This window comes from Doryrhamphus excisus, chromosome 8 (genome assembly GCF_030265055.1).
Source record: "Doryrhamphus excisus isolate RoL2022-K1 chromosome 8, RoL_Dexc_1.0, whole genome shotgun sequence".
Classification (NCBI taxonomy): domain Eukaryota; kingdom Metazoa; phylum Chordata; class Actinopteri; order Syngnathiformes; family Syngnathidae; genus Doryrhamphus; species Doryrhamphus excisus.
The window spans coordinates 7,134,961-7,158,015 of NC_080473.1; the positions used below are offsets into that span (position 1 = coordinate 7,134,961).

General features: G+C 44.2%; 1 protein-coding gene across 3 annotated transcripts in view; it reads right to left on the reverse strand.

Moving 5' to 3' along the window:
- The window catches only part of lrfn1 (leucine rich repeat and fibronectin type III domain containing 1), a 183,411-nt gene that overhangs the window by 115,536 nt on the left and 44,820 nt on the right, over positions 1–23,055 (reverse strand). The window contains exons 3-4 of one of the 3 annotated variants that reach the window (XM_058079188.1): positions 17,444–17,602; positions 16,867–17,337 (exon numbers count right to left, since the gene is read on the reverse strand). The exons of 1 other annotated variant lie outside the window; for it this stretch is intronic. The gene's annotated coding sequence lies outside the window, so the exon portion shown is untranslated. Of the gene's footprint in view, positions 1–16,866; positions 17,603–23,055 lie in introns of all 3 variants that reach the window. One more of the 3 variants, XM_058079189.1, reaches the window with a different exon arrangement.

The following is a 23,055-nucleotide window of genomic DNA, read 5'->3' on the forward strand; positions in this document are numbered from 1 at the left end:
TTTGTTGTCTTTTTTCCCAAATGAGATTCATAAGGCAGAATCAAAAATGGAATCGGAATCTGAACAAATTTTAGACCCTCACTTTGTGTCATTAGCCACATTTACATTAGGAGTTTTTCTCTTTCCGAATGGAATCTTTCCGAATGATTTTTCCGAAAGCAATGGCATACATAGAAAGGAATATTCCAATCGCGTGTCTACATGCGCCGCTATAATCAACCAGAATAGTCAATGGGGCATGCGCAGTAAAGCGTGATACCGACTTCCTCAAGTTTTTCTTTCACTTGTTGGAATAACTCCATATTCCCAGTTTTTCCTTTGTCCAGTCTTGAAATTTAGTTTGGATCAAAAACAAACTTTCCGCAGCAGACCAGTGCCGATTGCTCGCCTCCATTTTTTTTAAATCGTAGAACGTCTTGAGCTGTGTTACGTCATATCTCATCATTCATTGAAACAACGCACCCAGGAACAGGAAAAGATAAAGTTCAATCATACTAATATTTTATAATTAAGCTTGGCACATGTTTTATATAGATATGTATTTTCTTTTTTAATAAAACTGGACTTGTGAATGAAGGATTTAGATTCTGTTCCACAGATGGCGGTAATGCACACGAAAGGTGCTTGCCAACTGCCAATAAACAACAGAAGAAGAAAAACACCATGAAGAAGAACGCAGTCTGACAACTTTCCGTTTGAGCGGGTACAAGATACCTCAATCAGATTGGGGAAAGGAATATTCCACCCCTTTGAATCTGATTATATATTCATTCGGATTGGCACTTTTCTTTCGAAATGAGGTGTATACAAAGATTAGATTATTTCCGTTTGAGCAAAGAACACGAATGGAATTGCAATATTTGGGTCCGTGTATGTGTCCCAAATGTCTCTACAAGTGTGGTGCGCTACACCAGAAATCAAGGACATGTTACTAGGTGCAGGCAAAAAGAGTATTTTATCATTTTTCCATAAAGATGAAGCTGGCATGGAGCAACACAGCCAACAGAGCACGTAGAGAAGCTCAGACCAATGCTCACTGGAAAGCAATAGAATGCAAGGAAAGGCGGCCATCAATAGTCCATGGAAACACAGGTTGAATGACAGCAAAACACTCCAACCAAAAAGGAACAGACATTGAATGGCTGAAATTAGCAATAAGCAGCATGAGCAGAATAGGAAAGGGAAGACGTAAAAGAGACCAGTGGACGTTAGACGGTCTGACTGCCCACCAGCCCACTGATGCTATGAAGCCATGAAGCTTTCACATAGTTTCACATCTCTGCACTGCTCACACGTCGTGTCGTGAAACACAATTGACCTTCAACTGGCTGACGTCCATCAGAGCGAGCTTTTGTGCGAGACAATATGATGTGCTTCCATGCGTCACGACAGGAAGGTGCGTTGAGGGCCCACCGCTGCTGTTTTTTTCTTTCAACCGTGAAATCTGAGATGATGCAGCATCCGTTTGGTCTGATCGCATCTCGTGTAAGTCAATGTCGCCCACCCGCCCTCTTGTAGAGGACTGACGTAGATTGGGAAAGAATGAGTAAGCACCCAAAAAACTTCACCTCAGCAAAAACTAATCAAACTAACTTAGATGCTCCTCCGGGCAGTAGATTTGTATCTCAAAGAGCAAAATGGGAAAGTCCGCTAAGAAATGCTTTCAGTACAAATCTGGGGTAATTTCCAAACAGCTTTTTGGAGAGTGAGTGTAAACTGTGTGCACTGGAGAAGATAACTGGAGTGCAGCACCTACGTCACACAGACATCGGACGAATTGGAATTCCATACGAATTTGTGGAATTGAATATGGTTGTAAAAAAGAACTTTTTAATGTGATGCAAGCCTCCTACATATTGCTGCTAAAGCTTCAACAAACTGCAATGCTTGTGATGAAGGACCATGTAGTCACAGATGTAATTCCCATCACTTTATTCATGTAAGATATTTTTATGACACCTTTACTTTATTATGTGACAAGCGTGCTCTTACTTTGAAAGGCAGAAATGTGATGTTGTTGCAAGCTGTTGCAACTTTGAATAATAAATGTGCCTCTAGACTTTTTTCACTCAGAAGCTGTATGATGCAGTGGGCATTGTAAAATGGTCCTTATGTAGTAAAACGGTCCCCACATTACAGTAAAACACAACACTGTGGAAACATGCACACATGCACACACATGCACACATGTGCACATGTGTGCATGTGTGTATGTGACGCCATACACCAAGTGGATCGGCCCAATCTTGTGGCGCGAATATTATTCATTCATTCATTTTCTACCGCTTATCCTCACAGGGGGTGCTGGAGCCTATCCCAGCTGTCTTCGGGCGAGAGGTGGGGTACACCCTGAACTGGTCGCCAGCCAATCACAGGGCACATATAGACAAACAACCATTCACACTCACATTCATACCAATTAACCTTGCATGTTTTTTGGAATGTGGGAGGAAACCGGAGTACCCGGACCCACGCAAAACCCACGCATGAACGGGGAGAACATGCAAACTCCACACAGAGATGGTCGAGGGTGGAATTGAACCCTGGTCTCCTAGCTGTGAGTTCTGCACGCTAACCACTCGACCGCCGTGCAGCCGCCAATATTGTTCCATTTTCAAAATACATCAGATGTTAGCTGCCTCGTTGGCGTCAAGGCGTGGCAAGGTGCGTGCCCTCGTAGAGTTTGGTGTCGTGTAGCGATTTAGTGTGTATTTCACATGGCTTTGCAGCTATCAAACTAATGTGTAGGTACATTGTGAATATAAGAAACCAATAAGTCAGACTACAATAAGTCACTCAAAAACGATTGACACTCTAAACGCCCTGTGTCTTCCCCGATGACTTCCATCCATCCATTTTCGATGCCGCTTATCCTCACTTCCCCGATGACTTCACTTGCGGAAATGAGGTTGAACTGCAAGAGCGAGCCAGTCTATGAATGAAATTGTTGTGAATTTACCGTTGGCTTTCAATCATTAAACATCATAGAACATAATTACAAACAATATACGAGAATATGTCATCTTCATTCTCGACCCGTCTCATCTGTGCTAGACCAAACGCCAGGTTCCAACCATTTAACACCCAAGAGTATGTGGGATTCTGAGGACAGTCACACAAACCTTCCAACAATTTTTCCAAAAAATATTTTTCAAACGGTACTGCAAGTCCCAAATGAGTCAGCACGATGCGGTGTAAAGCTGAAGTGAAACCAGCAAGTACTGCTACACAAAGTCATAAAACATGTGCTGAAAAAACAGACTTAAATGTCAAGTAAATGTCTTTCCATTATAATGCCAAGTCTGCTGATAAACATGACAACATTCCTCCATGCTGTTAATGCCAATCCAGTACAAAGTGCGGCTAAGCTAAGAATTATAGGAAAATAGGCTGAAAATTTGGTCAACAATACAAACGTCTGCCAGAACAGACAAACCTTGTAAGAAAATGAGTTTTACATCAAATGGCAACTTGTGGGCTGGGCTGTCTGCAAAGATTACTGGCGATACTTTAACCCTGCAGTACACCTTCCAAGCCACCGTTTCGTTTGACGTAGTTGGGATCCGTTATCTCCCGCCACTTCGTTCTAAAATTGCTACATATTCCCTATATTCTTACTGTCGATATGATACTACTATTCTCTACTATACGACTCATCTTACTGTCGATATGATACTACTATTCTCTACTATACTACTCATCTTACTGTCGATATGATACTACTATTCATCTTACTGTCGATATGCTAGTACTATTCTCTACTATACTATTCATCTTAGTGTCGATATGATACTACTATTCTCTACTATACTGTTCATCTTACTGTCGATATGATACTATTATTCTCTACTATACTATTCATCTTACTGTCGATATGATACTACTATTCTCTACTATACGTACTATTCATCTTGGTGTCAATATGATACTACTATTCTCTACTATACTATTCCTCTTACTTCCGATATGATACTACTATTCTCTACTATACTGTTCATCTTAGTGTCGATATGATACTACTATTCTCTACTATACTACTCATCTTACTGTCGATATGATACTACTATTCTCTACTATACTGTTCATCTTTGTGTCGATATGATACTACTATTCTCTACTATACTATTCATCTTACTGTCGATATGATACTACTATTCTCTACTATACTTTCATCTTAGTGTCGATATGATACTACTATTCTCTACTATACTGTCCATCTTACTGTTGATATGATACTGCTATTCTCTACAATACTGTTCATCTTACTATCGATATGATACTGCTATTCTCTACAATACTGTTCATCTTACTATCGATATGATACTATTATTCTCTACTACTATTCATCTTACTGTCGATATACGAATATTCTTTACTGTACTATTCATCTTAGTGTCGATATGATACTACCATTCTCTACTATACTATTCATCTTACTGTCGATATACTACTTTTCTCTACACATGTACCCCCCAAGTAGTTGGTGAGCCCCACATGGAACCGAGACACAGCCAAGTGGTCCAAGTACTCGTAAATGGACTTTAATTGGCTCATAGCTTGGGTTAAACATGGATGGATGGACTTTACATCGATACGCTCTCAAAGAGGCCAGTCGCTGACCCGCTCTGGCAAGCGGCTATCGCTATGGCATACTAATGAGCGAGAAGAGCCTCTGACTCCATGCAACACGAGAACGTGTCTTTGCTGCTGACTTGGAGCCAGTAGACGACTTTACAGGCAGGGATCCGGCTAGTAATAACACCGCTTGTGTAGGAGCGAAAGCACCAACAGTTAGATAGAAATGTCGAGTCGATGGTCGGATGGCTGGACTTTTCTGTCAGCGAGGAAGAAACCTGCTCTAGTGCCCTTTTGCTAGGAAAAGTGCAGACGTGCTGAATTGCAGCTTCACGGGACAATTCAGTCACTTCAGTCACGCTTGTCCTTAAATAAGCAAATTTGACTTTCTCTCGAAGTTTAATACCAAAATAATCTTACATGATGGCCGCATTGCATCCGCTTGGCATCTCTGTGTGGAGTTTGCATGTTCTCCCCGTGCATGCGTGGGTTTTCTCCAGGGACCCCCCCATTCCAAAAACATGCTAGCTTCATTGGCCACTCCAAATTGTCCATAGGTATGAATGTGAGTGTGAATGGTTGTTTGTCTATATGTGCCCTGTGATTGGCTGGCCACCAGTCCAGGGTGGACCCCGCTTCTTACCAAAGACAGCTGGGATAGGCTCCAGCACCCCCGCCCTGGTGAGCATAAGAGAATGGAAGGATGCAGTGGTGTGCAGTCAGGGCCTGCAAGGCCTTGTCTGCTGGCCTATCCATGACCGGAAGGAGAGACCAATATTTCAAACTGTTCCATTCAAAGTATCACAGCAATTTTACTACAAGGAAAACACACTTTGGGGGAAATTGTGGGACTCTGCATGGGCAACCCCGGGTTGAATCCCGTTATGGTCAATATTTACTACTATCATTATAGCTTAGTTATTTCATACTGGCTAAAAACATTGTGTCTGGCCCACAGAAGGCCCAGGTAACAAGGTAAGCTACACGGCCGCTAGTGATAACGGTCCAAAACAAACAAAGGATGATGAATGACTGTAGAATTTATGAAGAACATCCAGCTGAAATCTTGGAAGCAAATATTCCGAAGACAATCAGGAAAAGTGTCCAAAGTCTTTGCTCATCAGTGACTCAGATGTGTTTTCAACTAACAGTGTGAGTGTCAGAAACCCCACCGAGCTTCATCTTTCCAATTTTGGACCACCTCCATCCGTGTCAGCGGCAGGTCTGACTTAACCGACGCCAGCGCAGCGTCTCCTCCACATTACTGTCACTTTTATGTCACCCCAGACAGACATTTGTCGCCAAGCCGCGCCATTGGATTCCACGGATTGAACACATTTCTTCGGTCAATAAGTCAATACGAGCGACGCCTGCGCACATGTAATCCCGACATACTCAAACGCTTAATGAAATTAGTTCCAGGGAAGCCGTTCCCGCCAGTGTTGGCTTTCACACACTTGGCCGATGGTGATGTTTCATCTTTACCTGCTAAAAGGAGTCAATTCAAGTTCATGACATTCTAGTCCCGATCCATAATGGTGCTAAGAGCAACGGAATGAGAAGCGGCAAACGCAGGTTAATATCCATCTGACAAGCAGCCACAGGCTATTTTCATTGTTGACGAAAAGCAAGTGGATGTGAAAGCTATCACACTGTCTGGTCCGAGGAAGTCATCTTTCCATTTCAGTGTCTTTCTTTGTTAGATGGTTAAGAAAAAAGATTGGTGCAGACGCAACTAATTTGCCCTTTTGTTCCATTCAGCAATCGCTGCCGTTTGTGTTCTTTATTTGTCATTTCATTTCAGGACAAAAAGATGAAGAGAACAGACTTTTCAATTGCTGGTCTTTACATTTCCAGGTTTCTGGAGCGCCCGCCCAAAAGTGTGTAATTACACAACCGTGTCCTTTTTAGGTTACCAGTCCATGTTAGATACTGTTTATAAATGTGTCTTTTAACAAGCCCTTCATATTTGCCCTGACTGTGACTTTGAAGTAGGATTATTTTCTAGCAAGCCATCACACAGAACCACGATCATCCACGTCAAAGACAAAAACTACGAGGAGTGCTGTTGGATGCACACATTGTCACACATCATCACATCACATCATATTTCACAGTAGATTGGTCGTGAGGGTGCGATCGCTACTATAGTACTTTAGTGTATAGTACTGTAATACTTTAATGTCAAGGTTCCATATTTTTTCCATTCAAACAATACGATTTCATACCTTTTTTAACGTGCAGTTTCCACTCAAAAGTACAGTTTTTTAATTAAATGCATTTCTGACGGTTTCACATGCAACTAGCCGCTACAAAACTTTACTTCTAGGTACATCCGGAATTTGGCAAACAAAGATGGAAAATGCCGTGTTGTATGCGGCTTGAGATGCGGTCTCCTGCCCCCACATCAGCAGGGATTCCCTGTCGGGTGGGGGGCAGGGGGTGCAGCCAATCAAGAGGAGAGCTTTGTCAGATGACCGATGTCATGTGACGTCTGTGACTTAGGGTACGATATCATCTGACTCGACTAGTGGTATCAAATTAACACCGCACATGTACTGCTGTGGCTGCACGGCGGTCGAGTGGTTAGCGCGCAGACCTCGGAGACCAGGGTTCAATTCCACCCTCTCTGTGTGAAGTTTGCATGTTCTCCCCGTGCATGCGTGGGTTTTCACCGGGCACTCCGGTTTCCTCCCCCATTCCAAAAAAACATGCTAATTGGCTACTCCAAATTGTCCATAGGTATGAATGTGAGTGTTTGTCTATATGTGCCCTGTGATTGGCTGGCAACCAGTCCAGGGTGTACCCTCTCGTCCGAAGACAGCTGGGATAGGCTCCATCACCCGCCGAGACCTTCGTGAGGAAAAAGCGGTAGAAAATGAATGAATGAATGTACTGCTGCACCGCGCATTGCTAGCTGTTCCTGTGGGGGCTCCGCACCTTGGTTAGGAGCACAGGGCAGTGCTGGTGCTTGCCCCTTAAAGAGACGGCACATCACATCTGACAGGAAACCCAAAACAAGCTAGTTAGAGCATGTTTCATCTCTTTTCAGAACCACGTCACCGTGACTCATCTTCACAAATCCAAGAACACCTTACTGTGGTGACGATGCCTTCAAGTTAAGCAGATCCCACAGCCGTAAACATGCGTCGATGCTGAGAGGCTGAAAATAAAAGTCAGTCGTGAGACACTGCAGGACTTTTTTTGGGACTTTTACGAGGCAGTGCTCCGTTTATGCATGTGTCTGTATTAAAGCACACTTAGAAAGCCGATGCTCGGTATGCTTCACTTCACTGGAATAGTTAAGTGCTTGTGCCGTCTGGCAGCTTTTTAATAGGCCGCAAAGTTCGACATCTCTAATCAGACCGAGGAAGAGGTCTGATGAAGAGAACATACAGTACGTCTCTGTGGCAAGTCAATCAATATGTGAGGGCCCAATGATAGCTCATCACAGAGGCATATGAAGTCTAGAGAACTCACTGAGAGGCATTACCGCCATCCTAATGCCCTTCGGCTGCAATGACTACTGCATTACACGCTCCACATTTGTCCAATGGCTCGGAGATTACAACTAGTATGACCTGCACTCGTAGAAGCGCTACACCATCATATTTATTGTCCTTATGCATTATTTAATCGTACAGTGGGGGGAGACGGTGTTTGCATGCATCTCCAAGATCCAAGAGAGCTTAATTGGCTTCCTCAAGACGGACAAAAGGGAAAAGCTTCTCTGATAGGAGATATTGTCTCATGTCAAATCATTGTCCGCTGAGGCTGCTGGCAAGTTCATATATTGGAAAAGCACTGCCATTGTTCTGCACGGTGGGGAGTGGTTCGCACGCAGGCCACACAGCTCATCTCTGTGTGGAGTTTGCATGTTCTCCCCGTGCATGCGTGGCTTTTCTCCGGGTACTCCGCTCCCCCCCCATTCCAAAAAACATGCTTCATTTGCCACTCCAAATTGTCCATAGGTATGAAAGTGGGTGGGAATGGTTGTTTGTCTATATGTGCCCTGTGATTGGCTGGCCACCAATCCAGGGTGGACCCCGCCTCTCCCCATCCAAAGCTTATGACCACAGGTGAAAGTAGGAACGTCTGCGTCACTGCAGCCACCGCAACAATCTGCCCGTCGATCTCGTGTTTCATACTTCCCTCAGTCGTGAATAAGACCCCAAGTCCTCATCGTGAGGTAGGATCTCATCCACGACCCTTCTCCAAGCGAGAACCATGGACTTGGACTTTGAGTGGTTGATTTTCCAAGGATGTATGTTTATGAAATGTCATAATTGGTTCATTAACTATTTTCCTCAAGAAAAGAACAAACCTTAATGCCAATTCACCAAAAAATGTATTGTACCCCAGTACCACCAACCTTTATGCGGAGGATGAACTATTGGACTCCCCTCCATGTCGTAAGTTCTGCTTCATGCTGTAAATTGAATATCCAAGTCAAGTCTCCAGCAGCAGTGGACAGCTTTAATGATATTATATGTTGGGATTATGACGGCTGCTTACTGAGCTCAGCTTGGTGCTCAATTTCATCTCACAGCATTAGCTCAGTCGCCTCCTTACACAACTTAACGTCAATCCACATCCCTCGGGCAGACAGCTTGCCTCTCCCTGAACGTCCTTCAGGAGCCATCCCCGTCCCCCTTCCCCCTTCCCCCTCCAGCCGCCCTCCATTCCGGTCACACCCTACGGCTCCGTTTGACATGTGACACTCGTCATGCAGCACTGAGCCGCTCGTTTTCGGAGCGCCGGCCGCTCACCTGCTTTATCAGTCATTGGCTGAAATAGTGCATGTTCACGCTCCCGTGGCGGTAAACGACACTTTCATTCCGACGTGCTTGAACGCAGGGAACATTATACTGTGAGTGGAGTGCTTCTGGAGAGCTTTATGTCGCGTCTCTCCCATCATTGTTTAATCGACTGAACATTTGCAAACATATCCGGCCCTTGTGTGCTTGATCTATGGGCTATAGTGACTCTAGTCGCTACACTTTGTAATCGTAGCGAGGTTACCAAATACAGTTTACACCTGCTAGCATCAAAAAACATTTCAAACAATGTTGGTGCTTCAGTGTTGGGTAGGGTGGGGGGCTTTCCAAGTAGTTTATGTCCACACTTCCCTTCCCACTCAACCCCTGGAAGATGGCTGACTACGGTCTATTGCAGAACTAAAAGATGATTCATTCCGCTTGGAAAGGTGGAATAATCAACTCGGTTTTATTCCCCTTTCCAAGAGTTGAACACACCTCCAAAGCCCCCCCTCTTGGGTGATGGCAAAGTCACCCAAACACACCTGCACTGCCAGAGAAAAAGGAGGGATCAGTGCTAAAATGTACTAAAAAGTTTTTTTTAAGTCTTTTTACTAAATGAAAAAAGACATCTTTAGATTTTCAGTATGCGGCCCTTGGTGGAAAGAGTTTGACACCCCCCAACGAAAAGGGTTCCGTCTTGCCTGTGACATTAAGAAAAACTAAGAACAGTCTTTCTAAACATATTTGTTTTTGCTTTTCCTGTTTTTTGTTCACTTTAAAAAATTACATGCATATATATTGCGTCCAATTATGTAAAATGGAAGAAGACACCCCACCCCTCCACAAATACACTGCAGTCCAGTGGGAAACCCTGAAAGAGTCTTATTATGGTACTATTTATTCATATTTATTCATACAATTTTATTCATAAATTTGATTTATTTTATTCATTTAAAATTTTATACATTTTATTTATTTATATATATTATTTATTTATCAAATATATATTATTATTTATTTTTAGTCTATCTTTTCTTCCAGTTGAGCTTCCAGTTGGATTCCATTCCCGTGTTCGCCACACCCCTTAGACCTTGCTCTTTTCTCATTCATTTATTGTTGCCACTTTTACCACAGCTGATAGTTTCTACTTCTTTTTGATGGCCGGATGACTAATTAGACCATTTCTTGAGCTGTGATCATGCAAGTGGCGCATCAAATACGGGACAAGCAGTTATCCAATCATGTGGACTCCTGATTACCTAATTGGGACCTATTTTCCTGTTTTCCTTTTCTAGCTTAAAGAGCACAACACCAAGGCCGTATGTGCAGCATAGCGTTCATTAATCCTGTATTGCCGTGTCTCCACTTAGCATGAATGCAAAACAGCCAGTCTTGCAAACTAGCTGGGGGAGTTTCAAGCTTCCATAACAAGGCCAATGACCTCCAGAACTTTTTATGCCACTTCTCTACTTCTCTCACTTCTCTAAATCAGCCTGCCGTAATGCTCCAATTCATGCCTCCATTCTGTTCACCATCGAGTCGACTCGGAGACTAAACATTAATTGAATCCAGAAGTAGTAGCCAAGGAAAGTTTTACTTTCCATGAAGGTTGGGCCATACGGACCATAACACGATATTTTTCACCAGATGACGACATAATTAAATATAAAATTTAAATAGAGCAGAGTCTTGTATAAAGAGCTACAAACCTATAGTCATATCATGAAATAGACTTGTCTCAAATGGTAAAGCACCTGTATTTATTGGCAACAATCTGGCTAATGGGATGACAGCCTTTGCACACATTGCTACCAATTCTCCAACCAACGGTAATGCCTGTGCTTGTCATGAAGGAAGATGTAATCACCCATGAAATTCCAACTGCATATGGAAGAGATTTTTATGACACGCTCACTTTGTTTACACAGACATTGAGACAGACAGCGCTCTTATTTTGAAGGCAATTTGAAGAATGTATTTTTACGTCTGAGACGAGCTACGTTCAAAATAAACGTGCTTCTCATATTTCTCTTTCACTTGGAATCTGCACATCTTCATCGGACAAATGTTCCTTACATGAAAGAATTACACAACTATTTGGCATCCGAAAATTAGCTAACCCCTGCTAGCTTCTATTCACGCTCCGGACGAGGCGTTCGTCACCATTTCAACCTGCTTCGTCCGCCGAGTAAATATTTCCCCACACAAACGTTCCTTCTCACCATGACAGCATTTCCAAGCAAGTCGTTTCCTATCATTGGAAAAAAATAACGCCCAACACTACTTTCCACTTTCTCACTCCAAAACATTAATAAAATGTCAAACTTTGTTTGGGAATAATAACAGCTACCAAATATTGCCTGCCTCTAATTAACACCTCATTCTAAATGGAATATTTAGAACATTGAATAAAATGTGTTAAAAATGTTTTTTAACATTTGAGACCAAGCTAGAAATGAAATACCTTTAGTCAGCCTTACACTTATATTACATACATATAACATACAAGACACAATATGAGTAAATAAGTCATAACGAAATGAGTGGTGGGCAGACAAGAAGGAACCTCGAGAGTTCAGAGTCGAGTTTCAGCTTGGCTTATGGGTTAGAGCTGCAACAGTAGCCCGTGGTCTTATGAAGAGTTTTTTATTGGAGATGATTGGACCTGTTATGGAATCATTAAAATGATAAAAGACTGCTCTTCTGGTGCTCAGGTCTGATCATGCATGTCTCACCGAGCATGACAGTAACATTACTGACACCTAGAGACCCGACTACAATACCGCCATGATTGACGGCGTCACTTGGAAATCCAGAGCACAGTGAGGGACGATTATTCAGTAATTCCTCGCCACTGCGAGGCTCGAACTTTGCAGCTTCATTAGTTTTTTCAAAAATATATTGATTAATAAATGATGCAGTTTCATGGCTGACTACAGCTTAATATGCGGAGAATATGCATGTATAAAATCAGCATATTATAACCGTTTTGAAGAAAATGAAGAAAAATACAAATATAAGGCATTCAGAAGACAAAGTCGTTATTGCAATGTCATCTTCGGTGAGACACACAAGCAGCAGACTTGATCGCCAGTACGAGCCATATTTATGTAAAATGTCTTTGTGTTTTAGAGGGCTTTAGTAATGTTAACAATACATATTTAGAAGGTCTGTGGCTGGCGACCAGTCCAGGGTGTGCCCCGCCTCTCGCCCGAGGACAGCTGGGATAGGCTCCATCACCCCGCGACCCTCGTGAGGAAAAGCGGTTGGGTGAAGGACCAATTCATGGCGACAAACGAGGGATTATTAACGGTTGTATATTCATGCAAAGTGGTTGTGTAACGGTATACATGACATGAGGTGCATATGTAACGTCAGGAATAACCGAACCAGAACAGTACGTCACGGCCAAGGCTTTGACAGTGACTTGGTAATCATACGTTGCAAAGTGCCGGAGCTGAGAAGGAGATTACGGCCCTGTGGTAACGACACAGTCCTGACTAAGCCCAGTAAAAGCTGCAGATGGTTTAAAATATACCGAAAATATGCTTGTAAAAAAAATATGTTCAGTCTGTCTGCGATTCTACGGCGCTACAATGAGAACAAAAACATATTTTTCTAACACTGTCTATTATACGTGCAGATCAATAGCCAGGGCTCGCCGCTGCACGCTCATTCCTGCAGTGTCTGATAACCCTCATCTGGTCCCGATTTCATAATGCCAACACATGACACCAGCGCCATGTGCAGCAGCTGCAACACAATGCAACAGAATGGCAAGTGAGAGAAGCCATTCATCTCGCCCCCCACCCCCCCGGCCCGATAAAGCCAACCTGGAAAGCAGACAGCTAACACACCGTGCACATACGGTACATATACCTTCTTGTTTTTCCAGCCCTAAACTATGCTTGCTTCACTGCTCCCAATGCCGAACGTGTAAGCGTTTAGCAATAATGCATGGAAATGATAACGACCCTCCTGCCTGATTGCATTAGGCCGACATATGACAGCAAGTGCTGGGAGCCTCTGCTGTAACATCCTGCAACGCATGGAAGGGATGACATCAGCCACTTGCTGCAATTCACTACAAGGACGTCTTAGCATGGAAGATTCTGATTGCAAATACACTGGAAGGCTCCAGGATTGCAGTACCACCCGGCACCCAAGGCCACTTCCAGCATGGCCGACGTGCGTCACGTTTAAACACATTACAGGGGAATCAAATACAAGCGGAGGAAAGCACTGATTCATGAATAGATTCGGATCTTTTCAATCTCGCTGGACTCCGGTTTCAATGCTAGTGTGAAACGGAGGTTCAAGTCAAGTCAAAATCAAGAATTTAGAAGACCCGAATGAAAACAACTTAAGACCCATGCTGGAAAAAAAACTATTAAAAATAAATCATAACACTTGCTGGTTGCTGGGCTGCAGCTGTCCAACATTTCAGTCATTCTACCGAATATTCCTCTGGTGAATGGAGTAATGGGATAAAATATACTTTTCTAAATACACAAGAGAAAATACGACATTTCACTTCAACATGATTGACTGCTTGGTTGAATTCATAAGATGAAATTGACAGCAGGAACACGGTGTATTGTCTTGGGTCTGATGGACTACGTGATGGGGGTTTTGTAGACCCATGCATCCATCCCAGACATCATCATTACTTTGCTAAGACTATATTACATTATGTTGACGGCTCTGCTTTCATAAATCATCAACTTAGACAGGCTAACTAGATGTTCAAGGAATATTCCTGATCAGATGTTGAGTGTTTGACAGGGTTGGGTGGAGGAGATTGATATGGTGGCCATGCTGGTTGAGGGGCTGCGTAGGTGGGCAACAGTGGTTGAGGGGCTGCGTTACAACAGTTAGTCCTAAGACCCCGTGTGTGGAGTTTGTTTTTCACTCATTCTCCGTCCCTGTCGTCGAAATAAACCCTGAATGAGGTCACGTTGCCTTCCTAATAAACTGCCACACATTCGACAGTCGTCATAATTAAGAGAACGTTAGAGGTTATGTTGGTAAGGTACATTAACCTTCATCTCACGGATGAAATGGACCTCGTCGCTGACCTTCCACTCCATTCCAGAGGAGATTATGCAACCCAGAAGACGTGCTGTTGCGCTATGTAAGTGCTGCGTTACCACGGATACGCCTCATGCCATTCACCGTACAAACACACCGTCTTTTTTATATTTTGTTTTCTATATCTTTTGTCTATATCTTTTTTTCTGTCCTCCGGGCAGAAAAAAATCATACTAATTTTGTAATCGAAGTACTCCAATTATTCGAGTAACCATCGGACCCCTAGATGGTTGTATTGGATACATTCTGACACGGGTACTTTCGTTCCATTTTTAGCGTAAAAAAAAAACAACACATGCTTCTTCTTCTTCTTCCTCTTTGGGCTTTTCCCTCCAGGGGTCCCACAGCAAACCAATCTCCTCCATCCAACCCTGTCTTCTACATCTGTCCTCTCACACCAACTACCCTCATGGCCTTCCTTCACGACATCCATAAACCTCCTACTTTGTGTTCCTCTACGCCTCCTACCTGGCAGCATCCTTCTACTAATATATTTAGTATCTCTCCTCTGGATATGTCCCAACCATCTCAGTCATCTCCAAGGCCTCTAACATGTATATAGTCCTTCCTGATCCTATCCATCCTGGTCACTCCCAATGAGAACCTCAGCAGTTCTGCTTCCTGTCTCTAGACCAAACAACATGGCTGGTCCCACCACAGTTTTGTATACCTTTCCTTTCATTTTAGCTGAAACTCTTCTATCACACATCACGCCTGACACTTTTCTCCACCCGTTCCATCCTGCCTGCAGACGCTTCTTCACCTCCTTTTCACTATCTCCATTCTTCTCAACTGTTGACCCCAGGTAGCAAAAAAAATTCTCCACCTTCTGTATCTCTTCTCCCTGTAACCTCACTCTTCCACTCGGGTCCCTCTCATTCCCACACATATACTCAGTCTTGGTGCAGCTAATCTTCATTCCTCTCCTTTCCAGGGCAAACCTCCACTCTTCTAGCATCTCCTCCACCTGTTACCTACTCTCACTACAAATCCCAGTTTGTCATCTGCAAACATCATAGTCCCTGGAGACACGAGACACATCCATACCTCCAGACCAAGTGCCTTCCCACTCTTCATCCTCTTCATCCACTCTTGTTGTAGTTTCATGTCTAATGTATGTTTTCCAGCTCCCAGCCCAAAGAGACATGTGTCAAAATACGGAGGCTAGCCAAGCACATTGTGACATCTTTCATTTTTCATCTTCCCGTCTAATTTCAGGCGACAGCTGTGGGGGCTGAGGGGTGGAAAGGTGGTCTCGCCGCCGTACAGGAACATGCCGTCCTAAGGCTGACTGGGGGTACAGGGGGGCTTGCTTTCACCACAGGAGGCTGGCTGTCATGTTTTCCTTCTTTCTCCTCTCCGTCACTGAACTGCAGCACAGATCTCCTCTCCTCTCCTTTCCTCTCCTCACGTCTCCTTTCCTCCTCTCCTCTCCTCTCGTCTCCTCTCCTCTCCTCACCTCACCTTCCTCACGTCTCCTCTCCTCTCGTCTCCTCTTCTGTCCTGTCCTCTCCTTTCCTCTCCTCTCCTTTCCTTTCCTTTCCTTTCCTCTCCTCTCCTCTCCTTTCCTCTCCTCTAGTCTCCTCTCCTCGCCCGCCCGGATGTGGCCAACACAGACGCTACATCCTGTCCCCTGGGATGTCTTGGATGCGGGTAAATCCAAACTCTCTGTGTGCAGGAAGGCTGGCGGGGAGGGGTGGTTGGGGGGGGGGGGGGGGGGGGGGGGGGCGTTAGTGTAAGCTTATTGACATCTAACCCCGCCTCCCTCTTATAGATTTACAACCCCGCCGCCTCCACGCAGGCATCTGTTGTTGCTGATGTCCTCTGGGTGATGAAGAGATATTTGCGGAGACCAGACGCTGACCTCTCGTCCCTGAGATGCCTTTTTGTGCGTACACGGGAATTAGTAGGGAAAAACTTCCAAAAGAAGACATCCGCCCGGCTGCAGGTGATCATTGTCATTCTGCATCATCGGCAAAGCTGCACTGCTGATTGTCAAAACAGGAGCGTCTTCTCACACGGGCCTTGCAAAACCAAAACAGCACAAAACCTCCTTGGGACATCTTAGCAAGTTCCCAGGCACTCCCCTTTAACCACTGCACTTTGGATGATCCCTGCTTTCCGCTCATTTAGGAAAAGTCCGGCTCAATGCTATGTGCTGATGCAGACACGCCCGGGAACATTTTCATCACATCATTCATTCAGGGGGGGAGCCATGTGCTTGTTCAAGATGCAGGACTGTCTACGTGCTAACGGACCACAACCAGACCATCCATAGCATCAATCCATGACTTCACATCTCAAGGCCAGCAGGAGACTCCATTTCCAGTCATCTCAATCCAGGCAGCACAGGCAAGCTGCATGGAAGCCACGCAGGCTGTGCCAGCTCGTTTAGAGAAGCAGTCATCAACCCATGATGCGTTTGCAGGGCTGTACTTACCAAAAGTCAGACGAATGCCGAGTTCAGGTTGGCTATGCAGGATTCCTCGGCGTCGCGTCTCACTTTGTCCAATCTTAGCGCTAATTTATTCCAAATTCACGCAGTGGTGGCGGCAGGAGGGGTAAAAAAAAAAAAAAAAGAAAAACCACAAAAGGTTGCTTCGTGAAGCTGCTGAAAGATCCAAAAATGAGCTTGAGTGTCCCCGCTAAAGTCCCAGTGATGTTCTGTTGGATGAGAAGAAAAAACACCCTACAATCCAACAACGACCCTCTCCACGATTTGGAGAAATCAGACCCCAAAAGCTCCGGAGAGTCCTTTCGAGAGGGATTTGCGTCGGAGGTGCGTTCAAGGACCAATGTGCATCCTATTCGTCCCTAAGCATGAGGTTTGGCTTCCTAGAAACAGTATTTCCAATAAACCCCACGCGTGTTCGAGGACCGCGGTGCCGATACACGGACGTGGAGAGAAGCGCTGGCGGGAAGAGGAAAAAAAAGAGCCAATTAGTTCCCTCGCTTGGTGCGCAGCGATGATGGAATCCCGCCCAAAGATTTGGTGACACCGTGTGTTTTTTTCCTACCTCTTACGCGTGGACGTGCGCGCACCGAGTTGACAACCGTGCGGGATGATGAGGACGATGAGGAAGAGGAGGAGGAGGCTGACGAGCACCGTGAATGCCACACCGTCTCCGAGCAGAGCAATGCCGGCACAATCTGGGGAGAATGCGCCTCATGAGCACCTGCGAAAATGAGAAGCTGCTGTCACGCCATGATGCCTGCAGGGGGAGGAAGGGGGGCGTGGGGGGGAGTGGGGTGGGTAGCAGCCAAGTGGCCGCTGGACACAGAGACAGGAGTCTTTTTTGCAGTGCAGCAGTGCACCAAAGTACTGCAAATGCAATTTGGAATCCATGAAAAAATGATTTTAGACTATTTCCCATAGAAAATGATGGAAATCCAAAGCATCAGCGTTATAACCCCTTATTACCGGACTGACTAGAGATATCTTTTAATTGGCTAAGCTGCAATACAAGTGAAAAAAGAAGCGAACCAGCTCATCAATACATTGAAAATGACTTAGAAATAACACCAAAGGTACACCAGATTACTGTAGTCAAAGGGGACATTGTCACTCCAAATTGTCCTTAGGTATGAATGTGAGTGTGACAGCAACAGCAAAGCACTCCTGTAATGTAGAGGATCTTTGACTAGCGTTTTTGAGTACTCCTGTCATGTAGAGGATGTTTCATTTTTATAGGAAGTTCCTAAAACCATCAAAGCAGTCTTGTCATAGAGATAATCTTTGACTAGCATTTTTGCAGTAGGATTCCTAAAAACAGCAGAGCACTCATGTCATATTAAGGATCTTTGACTGCCATTTTTGTCGGAGGGTCTTTTAAAAACTACAAGGCGGTCCTTTAGGACTGGATATACTAGGATCTAATGACTAGTTTTTTGCAGTAGGTTCCTAAAATGGGCAAAGCACTGTTGTCATGTTGAACATCTTTGACCCCAGAGTGTTTGCAGTAAGTTCCCCAAAAACAGCAGAGTGCTCTTATCATGTGCAGGCTGTTTGGGTAGCATATTTGCACTTGGTTCCTAAAAACAGCAGCACACTCCTGTCATATGGAGGATCTTTGACTAGCCTTTTTTCAGTAAGTTACTATGTCTTTGGATTTTTTGCGAGAATTTGTGCAGTGGGTCATCAAAAACGGAAGAGCACTCCTGTCATAGAGGATCTTAGATCGGTCATGTGACAGAGCCTTGTGTTGTTGACCTCAGATCCTGGTCCTTAAACCTTAGACTATGGTGGTCAGTGGCCTCCATACATGAGGCAGCCATGCAGTTGTTTGTCTATATGTGCCCTGTGATTGGCTGGCCACCAGTCCAGGGTGTACAGCTGGGATAGGCTCCAGCACCCCGACCATGGTGAGGATAAGCGGCATACAAAATGGATGGATGGATGGATGGACTTGCTGCTGTTCTTTTCCTCGTACTACTATAATTATTGTGCCTGTATATTTAAATAAAAAGCTGTTGTTCTGGCGATCAAGTCTTTTGGCTGTCTCCCCAAAACAATGACTGACACCTAGTGACCAATGAAGAACACTGCACTCACACGCTTAATGGCTTCAAGTAGAATTATAGTTCATTTCACCATTTTTATGCTTGAAAAGGCTTCATTTAAGCAACTAATGCAAACAATCTGCTTAAATATGAATATTTCACCAGTGATAACAGGCCATGATTTATGAATTCATGTGATTGAAACTGCCATGTGGCGAGAGACGATACAAAAGTAAGTGGAGATTGACGCAAATGACGACAAGCATCTGCAAAAGGTTGTCCGCCACCCAAGCGTAAACATCAGTTAACCACTTAATGGAAAGACATTTGAATAAAACACCACTTCCCTACTTGACGGCTCAGTGAATGAAGGAAGCGCCGTCGCCGATGTGCCTCTTAGCCTTCGGTTCACACAAGTGTTAAAAGAAGTGAGCCACTCATGGCATGTAATTAAAAACTGCCAAAATGTATTTCCAATGATATAAAATAAAAAGCTGGTAGAGCTTTGATGACATCTCAGTTTTTGCTCGACTTCCGAGTCCCTGCAAACACGAGGATACATTTTGAGGCCCAACTGCAGTATATTTGGGGTTGAGGACTGGGGGAGGGGGGGTCCGACACAGCCGGATAGAGTACTGTAAAGGATGAAGGGAGGGGTTTTTCTTATTGCATCATGAAGGGCCACCATGGGAAAGCTGACCTCCCACATCTTTTCACGGATCACCTCATGCGTCGCTTTGCTTCGGGCCAAGCGCTTCTGCTCTTGGCCCCGATCAATGGAAACTGGATACTCAGCTTGCGGAGACGGAGACATGAATATCCACCCACTGGAAGAATAACAACAACAACCACAAGCGTGCATAATCCTTTTTTCAAGATTTGCAGAAGAAAAGGATGTGACAGCCGCTGCTGTTCAAATGCCTCAAAGAGAGAGATAACATTCCCAAGGAATCTGGGAATCTGCATCCGGAAATGGATATGGAAAGCCCTGCACCGGAGATCACAGTGCACTTCATTAGGCACATTTGCACAATCTCATTAAATCCAACAGTATCTCCACGTCCGCCCACACTGTGCATCGGGCCCCACCATCCATGGGGGTGGGGGCCCATTTTCCGCAAGGAGGCATAGAGCGCAGAGTCAGCCCAAGGCAGGAGAGAAAAAACAGACCAGGGTTCTGACAGCACGGTTGTTGCTACCGATTGATAGCAAGATAATCACCTGCTCACCTGTCAGGCCCTGGTGGTGTAAAGGTACAGCTGCTACCTGCTCAGGCAGGGGGGCACACGTTTGATCCCGGCCCTGCACAGTCTTTTTAAATTCTGATATTAGTATTGGACTAATCCCTCTTTTATCACGATTAATTGGTGCCACCTCTGACCGTGATAAGTGAATTTCCACGTATAAATGAAATGTTTTTTTGTACTTTAAGCAGAGAAAACCCATTTTAAACATTATTAGAGCCCCGTAGACATGAAATAGCACCCACTTTGCCCTCCTATTACCCAGCATGGTAGACACAGTCATACTCGTGTGTTGCAGTAAACGTGTTCTGGACATGTGAAGGACAGGAAGTGACATCAGGGGTTCAAAGTTTAGCTGGAGTGGATTATAGCCACAACAGTATCTCCTATTATTATTGGGATTCTTACTATGATGATTATGGTATGTGACGAACAAATTATGAGGCTGTTCAATGCTCGGTGTTTTCTAGTAGTATTCTGCTATACTGGTGTCAGGAAGGTTACATCGACACAATAACCAGTAAGTACGCTGTCGTTGCAACCGGTGGGTTTATTTAATTTACGTCATCCACACGTCAGCATATGTTCTATGATAATGTTAACTATATGGAGTGGCCTTTATATAATGTTATAAGGTAATATAATGTATAAGGTATTACGTAAGGTAATACTTCATGTCTGGCAGGCTTGAATAATAAGCTTAAACATGTTTTCTATGCTCTAACCACTAAAATATTCCATTTACAAAGAAATTTAACAAGGAATTTTACTGCGTGGAAATTGACTTTTGGCAGTCAGGTTTTGAGCCAATGAACGGGGATAAGTGAGGACAAGCGTTACGAAATGGGTTACGGTGATGGACAGATGATCTAGAAATGACGATAGAACCATTTCAGATCTCAGGTACAAACACACAAAAGTACACCTTTGTAATGAAGTCCACCTAATCAGGTGTACACGTACACAAATTCGCTTGTCCACAGGCCATTTATTTAAAGACATGCAGTGTAGTAGAAATAAAGAAATATGAGAAATCAAGACTTTGCTCTCCACCTTAATGATGAAGTCTTCTCCCTGTCTGATTGAAGAGTGTGCCAACAACACATGAAAAGGTGACTGTAATAAAATTATGATGCATAAGAGTTCCCAAATGTAAGGCTCCAATAAAGTGAGAAAGCTGGCAAATAAAAGCACCATCAGTTACGGTGTTACTGCTCGTTACAGCACTCCGCAAGGTACACTTTACGTCTTTAAGCAGGACAACTGTAGACACAGTAAACCTTTATGGCAATATGTCTTTTCCTGAGGCCTGGTGCATTTGTTATGAATTCCAAGGTAGCCGCAGTTATCTCTGTGTCATTACAGCCTAGCAGGTGTCGCAATCATCTGACGTGGAGCAGCCTTCTTAATGGGACAAGCACCTCCTGGGGATTTGAGAGGCACGGCCCTGCCGTGGCCAAGTCACTTTTTCAAGGGGGGAGACGGGGACGCGGGGGGCATGAATGCATGTAGGATCCCATATTGAAATGTCATTTGGCACCCATTGTAGGAATCCTTGTTATGCTACTATTTACCCTTTCTTACAGACTGTACACCATCCAGTGTAAACCTTCCCCTGTACACCATCCAGTGTATACCATCCATTGTTATGTACACCATCCAGTGTACACCATCCACTGTATACCATCCAGTGTATATTATCCAGGGTACACCAACCAGTGTATACCATCAGCTGTATACCATCCACTGTCTACCATCCACGGTATACCATCCAGTGTATACCATCCACTGTACACCATCCAGTGTATATTATCCAGGGTACACCAACCAGTGTATACCATCCAGTGTATACCATCCGCTGTATACCATCTACTGTCTACCATCCACTGTCTACCATTCAGTGTACACCATCCATTGTATATCTGTCTACCATCCAGTGTATACCATCCAGTGTACACCATCACCTGTATACCATCCAGTGTACACCTTCCACTGTACACCATCCAGTATACACCATCCACTGTATACCATCCAGTGTTTTCCATCCACTCTATACCATCCAGTGTATACATCCACTGTACACCAACCACTGTAAACCATCCACTGTATACCATCCAGTGTATACCATCCACTGTACACCATCCAGTATACACCATCCACTGTATACCATCCAGTATACACTATCCACTGTACACCATCCAGTGTTTTCCATCCACTGTACACCATCCAGTGTATACATCCACTGTACACCAACCAGTGTATACATCCACTGTACACCAACCACTGTAAACCATCCACTGTATACCATCCAGTGTACACCATCCACTGTAATAAATCAACACCACACAAGTAGACCCCCATAAAGGAGGGAAATGTAATAAACTGTAATAAAGTATAATGAATTCCACAGCAAGCAGAAAGTCAAAAAGCATGGAGGCGGTTAGCATGCTCAAGGTTAGCATGAAACAGCAATGCAAACACGTGTTAACATGCTTACGTGCCAAATCAGTAGTCATATTTGTAAATCAATTGTAAAACAATTATAATTAACATCATAATAGATGTTTTGTCCACTTTAATTAATGCCCTCAAGGCCATGTACTCTCTGCAGTTGAATGAATAAACACGCCTGTGCATCACACAAGGAAATGATGTTTATTGCAGCTCTACCACCATCCATGCATCTACTGTATATCATTTGTGTCCAAGGGGATTTAGTTGCATTCCAACCAGGGTGGGGTCGACTTGCATGTCTGACATGATTTCTTTGGGCCGAGTGTGTGCACGCCTGCGATGAATACTGATGGAGAAGGGAAAGCTATTTATATCAGCATGCACTCTCCCGGTAATGCACTGTAAAAGTGATTGATATGCGCCACATTGAG